Consider the following 10,188-nt stretch of genomic DNA (forward strand, 5'->3'; position numbering starts at 1 on the left):
TCATGAGAACAAATATTATGAATCAGATATTCATTGCGTTCATTTATATATGTGTGTGTGTGTGTGTGTGTTCGATATATAAATATGTATATATAATGTATATATACAAAGTGTATATATCTGTATTTATGTATATTAAACTTTTTGATACTTTTTGATAGTTATATATATTTTTAAACAAATTATAAATATAATTTAATAATTTTTGTTTTAAATTTAAATATTTAAATTTTTCAATTTTATATATTTTCTATATTATATTTTTTAAATTTACAGGGACATGTAAAATGAGGTGACGATGCCCGTGGGCTACCTTAGAAATATACATGTGTATACATTACACATGTATATATATATATATATGTATACACATGTATATATACACATGTATAAATATATATGTATACATATGTATATATATATATATATACATGTATAGACATATCTTTAATTAAACTATTGACCGCCTTCAAACGGATTTCAACAGACAAATATTACTATAATGGGGAATTAAATGTATTTATTTATAAACTTTAAACTGAACTTCAATTGTTTTATAAACCTAACAGCGTGGTGGTACGTAAATAAACGGCGTAAAGTAACGAAGGTATAAACCTGACGTAAATACACGAAATTGACGTACTTTCACTTCTGACAGCTAACAGCATGACAATCTGGGTCAACAGTTCGTTTCCTCGGAGGATATGGAAATTCCTATTACCCGTCAGAGAAATAACTACAGCAGCTCACAACTATTTCAACAAAGACAACGTTACCTGCTTACCAGTCGAATTCAGCGTCAACGCTCACGTATGAGAGAGACTCCAACACACACACACACACACATATATATACATATATATATTATATATATATATATATATATATATATATATATATATATATATATATATATATAATGTGTGCATTATGTAGTCGGTCGGTTCAGCTGAAAATATGCAGACCTATGTTAAAAGTGCTGGCAAGTTTGCATGACAACTATTTTTTTTCCTCAAATGAAACGCGTTACTTCTAGGACAAAATTCCTCATCTTATAAAATGTGGCCCCAGTACACCCGAATGAAATCGGGTTATATTAACCAAAATGTGAAAAGGGGTCTAAATGGGGCTGGAAGGGGATTAAAATTTAAAGGAGCGGGTGTTTATGAATTCTCTGTTACATCAATGCGTTCATTTATATATGTGTGTGTGTGTTCTATATATAAATACGTATATATAATGTATATATACAAAGTGTATATATCTGTATTTATGTATATTAGACTTTTTAATACTTTTTGATAGTTATATATATTTTTAAACAAATTATAAATATAATTTAATTATACATAGATATATATATATATAAATTTGTATACATTGTATATATATGCGTGCACACACACACACACAACATACCACACACCACACACACACACACATATATATATATATATATTATATATATATATATATATATATATATATATATATAATATATATATAATGTGTGCATTATGTGGGTCGGTCGGTTCAGCTGAAAATATGCACGCCTATGTTAAAAGTGCTGGCAAGTTTGCATGACAACTATTTTTTTTCCTCAAATGAAAGGCGTGACCTCTAGGACAAAATTCCTCATCTTATAAAATGTGGCCTCAGTACACCCGAATGAAATCGGGTTATATTAATCAAAATGTGAAAAGGGGTCTAAATGGGGCTGGAAAGGGATTAAAATTTAAAGGAGCAAGTATTTAGGAATTCTCTGTTACATCAAGCTAAAAAATTTGCGCCAGCCTTTTAATCGTCAATGTGTTGCCGTCCATGATGAAGAAGTTTTGAATGCTTGCTATGGTGAGTCTACTGTCGTGAGAAAGAATCACTTCAAAACTTGGTGTTTACGAATTTTCTTTTACATCAAGTTCAAAATTTTACGCCAGCCGTTAAACTGTCAATACGTTGCTGTCCGTCGTTAAGAAATGCCAGCCATGGTGACTCTACTATCCTCAGATTCTATCCCTTCAAACTTTGGTTTCCAATATTTTATTATTTTTATTCATCTCGCAAGTTCGTCTGTCCCTTTTAAATGTTAGCGTTTTGCTGTCTGCCTTGAAGCAGACCTTTCCGTTGCCACTGCCTGATATTTATGATTGATATTTCTAAATATTTTATTTCTCAACTTACTCAAGATCTTTTGTTGTTTATAAATGGGAGAGAGATAGATAAAGATAGAGAGTAAGAGAAAGCGAGGGAGAGTCCGACAGAAAGGAAGAGTAAGAGAGTGAGGAAAATGAGAGAGAAAGGAGAGAGAAACAAAGAGGGAGAATCATCATCATCATCATCATCGTTTAACGTCCATTTTCCGTGCTAGCACGGGTTGGACAGTTTGACCGGGGTCTGGGAAGCCAGGAGGCTGCACCAGGCTCCAGTCTGATCTGGCAGTGTTTCTACAGGTGGATGACCTTTCTAACGCCAACCACTCTGTGAGTGTAGTGGGTGCTTTTTTCGTGCCGCCGGCACAGGTGCCAGGGGGGCTGGCAGCGGCAACGATCGGTTGGTGTTTTTTACGTACCACCGGCACAGAAGCCAGTCAAGGCGGCGCTGCAATCGGCCACGTTTTTTTTTACGTGCTGAAAGGAAGCAACAGAAAGTAACAACCACACTCTTACCCGCGCGTAGAGCGGGTCACCTTCAGCTAGTATATATATATATGTATGTATGTATGTATGTATGTATGTATGTATGTATGTATGTATTACTCTTTACTCTTTTACTTGTTTCAGTTATGTGACTGTGGCCATGCTGGAACACCGTCTTTAGTCGAGCAAATCGACCCCAGGACTTATTCTTTGTAAGCCTAGTACTTATTCTATCGGTCTCTTTGCCGAACCGCTAAGTTACGGGGACGTAAACACACCAGCAACGGTTGTTAAGCAATGTTGGGGTGGGGAAAAACACAGACACACAAACATATACACACTCATACATATATATATGTACATATATACGACGGGCTTCTTTCAGTTTCTGTCTACCAAATCCACTTACAAGGCTTTGGTCGGACCGAGGCCATAGTAGAAGACTCTTGCTTAAGGTGTCACGTAGTGGGACTAACCCGGAACCATGTGGTTCGTAAGCAAGCTACTTACCACACAGCCACTCCTACCCCTACATATAAGATTTTAGAAAAACGTCTTGATATAGTCACCATATTTGAAGACAAAATTTCTTTAAAAAATTAATTACGTAAAATGTTAAAGGAACAGAAGGACACCAAACATTATGGAAAGAAGTTTTCGTATTTTATAAACGTTTTACAATGTTTTCAGTTTTTCAAACAGGCGTGTCGCGTTAATGGCTAATTTGTGTAAAGATAGGTGTTTTTAGTAACGGTGTTCAATGTTTTTGCTTTAGTTTCGGATTTAGAATCCATATAAATTAGTATTCTTTTACGTTTTTGTAGTTGATCATTTTCTACTTTTATCTGAAAAAAATTTTGAATTTTGAATTTTCCTTTTACATCAATTTACTACATGGAAGATTTCTAAGAAATGAATCTGATTGTTGCTTATGTAGCCGAAGCCAACGTATACATTTTGATTCTGTTCGTCTGATATAATTTCCATTATATTGTGGGTATGTGATGCGGTGAGATCATTTCTTTAAGAATTAATGTTTGCATCAACCTTCAATTACTTCCCGTCCTCATTTTTTCACACATTCCTCAACGAAGATTTCCACATTTTATTACATGCATTATTTCTTCTGGTGTAACCTCTGCCTTTAAAAGTCTTTTAAGATTTGGTGCTTGTCTTCGACTGCTAATAATTTGTGATTCTTTGATTACACTGTAACAATTTTCATTTTTGTCTTTGATTAGTAAGTGTTATTTCCTATTTACTTCTATTTAGAAATCAAAAGAAAGGATCACCATTTCCTTCAAACTTTGCTTTAATGATCTGAACATCAATGTTTTGAAACTGACCTATTTTCCATTACAATTGAGACAGATTCAGTGCTGAGTCGTTGAAGCTAAAATATCGTTATAGCAAATATTTCTGTTCAATACCATAGATTTGCTTGTCAGTTGCTTGACATGAACCACTTGAGCATGTCCTTTAGTGGCTGACAAGTGCATCTCTGATCGTGAGCAGTAGTGGGGGAGCATCATAACCATGTGTTGAGAGGGATTCTTTGGGGTTTGAATAAATGTAACAAAGGCAAAGTTTGAAGGGAATTTTATACTTTCAAGGGATATGCAAACAGGAAATAACCCAAGGGTAAAAATCGTGTTACACTGTACTATTTTTCTGAGATTTGATTATTGGTATAGAATTGGAAGGTATTCAATGGGCGAATGTAAAACGCTAAGGTTTCCAAGATTATGGGTAACAACAAATGGAATGTTTGTGTTTTTGTTTTTGCTAATTACCTTCAGTTCACAAGAACGATTACTGCAACGTACTGTACTCGACATTGTAATGAGCAATTTATACTCGCGCGCGCATGCGTGTGTTTGTGTGTGCGTGTGTAGGAAAAACGGTATCAAAATCCGGGCGAAATCTTTAAAAGCATTCTGTAGGTATCAAACTTCGTTAACTAAATTGTCCGGTGAAAGTCATTGCAATTCAGGTAGACTGTAAATAAACTGTCCATTTCTAAATTCAAAATTCTAATATTGAATAGTTTCAATGCATGCATGCACATACATACATACATACATACATACATACATACATACATACATACATACATGCATGCATGCATGCATGCATACATACATACATACATACATACATACATACATACATACATACATACATACATACATACATACATACATGCATACATACATACATATACATACATGCATACGTATCTATGTACGTACCTATAGATGGATGATGGATGGATTGATGGATGGATGGAATGGCTGGAGAGGATGGATGGAAGCACGTACATACATATATACAGTTACGTATGTATGTATGCATATATGTATGTATATACGCGTCTATGTATGCAAATGTGTTTATAAAAAGATAGATAGACAGACAGATAGATAGATAGATAGGTAGGTAGGTAGGTAGGTAGGTAGGTAGGTAGATAGGTAGGTAGGTAGGAAGGTAGGTGGATAGGTAGGTGGGTAGGTAGGTAGATAGATAGATAGATAGATAGATAGATAGATAGATAGATAGATAGATAGATAGATAGATAGATAGATAGATAGATAGATAGATAGATAGATAGATAGATAGATAGATAGATAGATAGATAGATAGATAGATAAATAGATAACTTTCTTTATTGGCCACACATGGCTGAACACAGAGGGGACAAATACAAATGCAGAGCCTTTCTTTTCGAAGATGGAAAAAGAAAAAGGAAAAAAAGGAAACAAATGTAAAATTCCGATCAAAAGGGATCGGGAAAAAAAGGCGATCAAAAGGGATCGTGTATCACAGAAAGAATTTTTTTTAAGTAAGAAACAAGATTAGGTTCATCCGTGGAAAGAAAAGCCTACAGAAAAAAACCACGGTAACCTCATAGATAGATAGATAGATAGATAGATAGATTGATAGATAGATAGATAGATAGATAAAGACAAACGTATGTGTGTATGTATACATTAGATATTTCATTATCAGAGAACATAAATGATTATATTTACGACTAGCAGTATCGCCCGGCGTTGCTCGGGTTTGTAAGGGAAATAACTATAAAGCATTTTTAGATAGTTATAGCCAAAATATAGCAAAAAAATGGGAAAAAAATTATGGTAAATTTTTTTGAGAGTTAAAAAGGTGGAGTTGCGTCCCCTTGACAGTCTGTGGTTTGTGTTTCTGATTCTCGACCCCATGTCGAATTTATCGATTTTTTCAGAACTGGGGGAACTTTTCAAAATTTTCGCTGCGTTAGTTTTGAATTATGACATTGGGCTATGTGTGTGTCAAGTTTCATCAGAATCGGTTGAAAGCCGTGGTCAGGGTGAGGGTACAAGCAAACAGACACACAGAAACACACACAGACACTGCCGTTTATATAGAGAGCGATAACATTTTTCTTGATTACTAGTTAGAGCGGACATACCAACGACGTGTATATTTTCTGAAAACTTTACGTTCACAGAATACATCCCACGGTTGTTGCTTGCGGCAGTTTGCTTTACTGATTTACTGTGAATGCCGACATTTAAATATATTTCGTGTAATAAATCATAACTGGGTTAGTGTTCCTGATTGAAATGTCGTGATTTAGTTGAAAGGTTTAAAACGTACCGGATGCTTATAATATGCTCTTTCGTGCTCGCTGGACTCAAGTCTTCATATATGAATTTGTGTGTGTGTGTGTGTGTGTGTATGAGAGAGAGAGAGAGAGAGAGAGAGAGAGAGAGAGAGAGAGAGAGAATGTGTGTCCTTTGTGTATGTGTGTGCGCGCGCGTTCTCCTATGCAGTCCAATTAACTGGGTGAACAACAACAATCCATCCATGTAATGTAGTTAAAAATTCAAGTGAAATTTCGTATTACGTCTAATACCCGTCGGGTTCGAAAAAGTCATTTTCGTGTATCTATTCTAATATCTATCGTTGGAAAATCATTTTTATATAACTATGTGTACTGCTTGTAATAGCAAAAATAATACACATACACAAGCAAATGCATAAACACACACACCGATATATATATATATATATTCTGCTCTACCGCTCACTCTTTACAACACCTGTCCGTGTTCGGACTGTCCTTGCATAGGGGCCATCCGGACTACCGCTTGCGCCTTGAACAGGGATTAATCTTCTCTCTTCGCTCCCTTGCGCCACATGGGCTCAACTCTCCTCTCCTCACCTCTCTCCCCCCTCACACCTACATCCTCCCACACACCTCTCCTCCCTTACGCCGATTCCTACTTCTTCCCTTCACTCCTACTCTCCTTCTTTCTTCTCTTCACTCCTACGCACCTTTTCTTCTCTTCCCTCCTTCCCACCTTCTCCTTCCTCCCATCATCGTCACTCCTCCCTCGTTAGCCCAACCCACCCCTACACATTCCAACCCCACCTTCCCTATCCTCCCCCATCCCACGTCACCCCACCATATACACCCACACCCACATACCCCCATCTTTACCCCCAGCCTAACCCACACACCACCCTTGCTTTACCCACTCACGCCTCCCCCACCTCCCAACACCATCACACTACACCACACGCCACTACACCTTACACCACCATACCACACAATGCATCACATCACAACGCACGACCACGCACACATCAGCACTGACCACTTCCCAGACCCACCTTTTCACACCTACACATATACACACGCCATTACAGATCGCTAGCCACAACACATTCTTTATTTTCTCTCCTTGTTTCTTTCTGTATTACTTTCAGTGGAAGAGCGTAGGCTCGAAACGTTAAAGACTTTTTCACTTCCCGAGCGTTAAACTAATACCTCTGTTTGTTGTCTACTCTACCTGTCTTCGTCTTTTGTTGTTTTTTTTTGTGAATTCTCCCCCTATATACATATAGATAGATAGATAGATAGATAGATAGATAGATAGATAGATAGATAGATAGATAGATAGATAGATAGATAGATAGATAGATAGATAGATAGATAGATAGATAGATAGATAGATAGATAGATAGATAGATAGATAGATAGATAGATAGATAGATAGATTCATAAAATACAGTGTACATTTAAACACATAAGGAATCCACCCGTGAGATTCAACACGCTAGAAAGAACAGCTAGTTTCTGTAACCACAAAATTAGGGATAAAATCCGGCAGGAACGAAATGAAAAATTAAAAACTTTTACCATCTAGTTTCCTGGACCAATTGGTTTCTGATTTTAGTTTAGCAAATAAATAATATTCGCTAGGTGAATATTATTTATTTGCTAAACTAAAATCAGAAACCAGGTCCAGGAAACTAGATGGTAAAAGTTTTTATTTTTTCATTTCGTTCCTGTCGGATTTTATCCCTAATTTTGTGGTTACAGAACCTAGCTGTTCTTTCTAGCATGTTGAATCCCACGAGTGGATTCCTTATGTGCTTAAATGCACACTGTATTTTATGAGCTTTTGGAGTAAATTTTTACACGCTAGGCCACTGGAAGTGAAAATTTCTATTAATATCCATTTCCCTTCGATATGATTAAGTATATATATATATATATATAATATATATATATATATATATATATATAAGTAATATTTATCGCCACATCAATATGGCTGTTGACGTTACCACTGTTTTTAAATCACAGGAAGAAGTAGTAACGTCGAACTGCCATATTGATATGGCGATAAATATTACTTCTCGGTATAATTACTACTTTTATCTGTTATAAAGATTTTCTTTGCTATATATATGTATATATATTATATATATATATATATATATATATATATATATATATATATATATATATATATATATATATAAAAATACAAAATGGGACAAGAAGGCAAAACATCCAGATAGACGATACAAAAAAAAACACAAAAAAGCAAAAAAATATACACATATATATACATACACACAAATACATGCTAAGTATGTATATATATGGGATGGGGCGTATGTATGTATTTGCATGTGCACATGTTTTGCTATAATAGGAAAATACACACAGTTATATAAAAGGGATTTTCCTACAAGAGTACTCTATATTGCAGCAAATTAATCAGAATAGATATACGAAAATGACTGCACATATTTTTTCGTAACCGACGGGTATTAGACGCGCAGAATATTAATTAATGATATTGTCCTGTTAGGAAGCAGTGAAGAGGAACTACAGGAGCCCAGAAAAGAGTATGATTCTGGTTAATAATAACAACCAAAACACAACAACCAGCATCATGCTAAACAGAGAGACACTTAGTGAAGTAGATGTCTTCATGTACCTAGGACCCACTCTGACCAAGGACGGCAGATGTCAAAAGGAGATGATTGAGTCTTAACTCAGTTTAGCCTCAGCTGTCATGACGAAACTGAACACCATATGGTTAGCAATTTCATTAGTTTTCCAACAAGACTCAGTGTGTACAAGTCCCAAGTGGCTTCGATCCTTCATATGTGTGTGAGAGCTGGACTCTTAAAGCTGACGTGGAGCGAAGAATACGGCTGAGATAGAGTGAAGGCCGTTACACATCCCCTACATAGAGTACAAAACGAACAGCTTTGTCAGACAGCAAGTCAACAAATATGCTGGAAAACAGGAACCACTCTTTGCGCAGATAAGAAGACAAAAGCTTGCCCGTTACGGTCATGCATCCCGTCACAACTACCGATCCGAAATCATTCCTCAGGGCACTGTTAAGGGAGGACAAAGGAGAGGCAGACAGAGAAAATCCTGGTTTGGCAACACCAAGGACTGGGCAGGTCACAACACAGTGAACCTGCTATGCACGACAGGGAACAGAGACCAGTGGCGACGGCTGCCTACGAAATCGTCTAGAACAGTGCTCCGCAACCTTTTTTCAGATCTAGTTCTTTTTTTTTTCATTCGCAAAATATGCATTTTTTTTAAATAACGGTAAAAAAATCTGAAAATTGGTTATAATAATGTTGCCTCCCAGTTTCATTGCTTTGAAGGTATGATGTTGTGGAGAAAAAAATTGTAGAAAAAAGTTACAGAGATTTAAAGTCGAAAAAATACTGTATATTTTTAACCAATAGCGAGACAGAAATTTTCTGCGTTTAGCGGAGCAGTGTCTAGTTTGAGGTTGAAATTTAGAGTTTAGCATCTGACCTGTTCGTTGTAGGTTTCTAAATAAACAGAAATACTTAATAAAATCAACATGCATCATCTTACTATTTCTTTTGTCCCTTCATTAATTAATTGTATGGTTTTATTATTTTTTTAAATCTTTTATGTCAATATATTTGTTTGCATGTGTTTCCTTTATGCGTATTTCTGTATTATGTATACCTGTCATGTATTTGTGTACATCATTAATATATAAGTGCATGTGGATGTATGTATTCATATATAAGTTTATATGTACATTTATGCATCAATGCGTGTGTGTGTGTGTGAAGCGGGTGTCTGTCTCCAAAACTCCATAGTTAAGTAACGTTTTCATGCTTGGATTCGTAAACTACGAAAGAATAACACTGATCAACAAAGAATTTGTTACAAGCAAAAGAATACCTGTATCTTATACATTTTTGC

The 10,188-nt window shown here is 35.7% G+C and overlaps 1 long non-coding RNA gene across 1 annotated transcript in view; it reads right to left on the bottom strand.

The window, feature by feature from the left end:
- Positions 1-6,697: 6,697 nt before the first annotated feature.
- Positions 6,698-10,188, bottom strand: part of LOC118764111 — an 18,362-nt gene continuing 14,871 nt past the window's right edge. Inside the window, exon 3 of the long non-coding RNA XR_004999902.1 lies at positions 6,698-6,861. This is a non-coding gene — a long non-coding RNA (uncharacterized LOC118764111). The remainder of the gene's footprint in view (positions 6,862-10,188) is intronic.

Source organism: Octopus sinensis, linkage group LG7 (assembly GCF_006345805.1).
Source record: "Octopus sinensis linkage group LG7, ASM634580v1, whole genome shotgun sequence".
NCBI classification, from domain to species: Eukaryota; Metazoa; Mollusca; class Cephalopoda; order Octopoda; family Octopodidae; genus Octopus; species Octopus sinensis.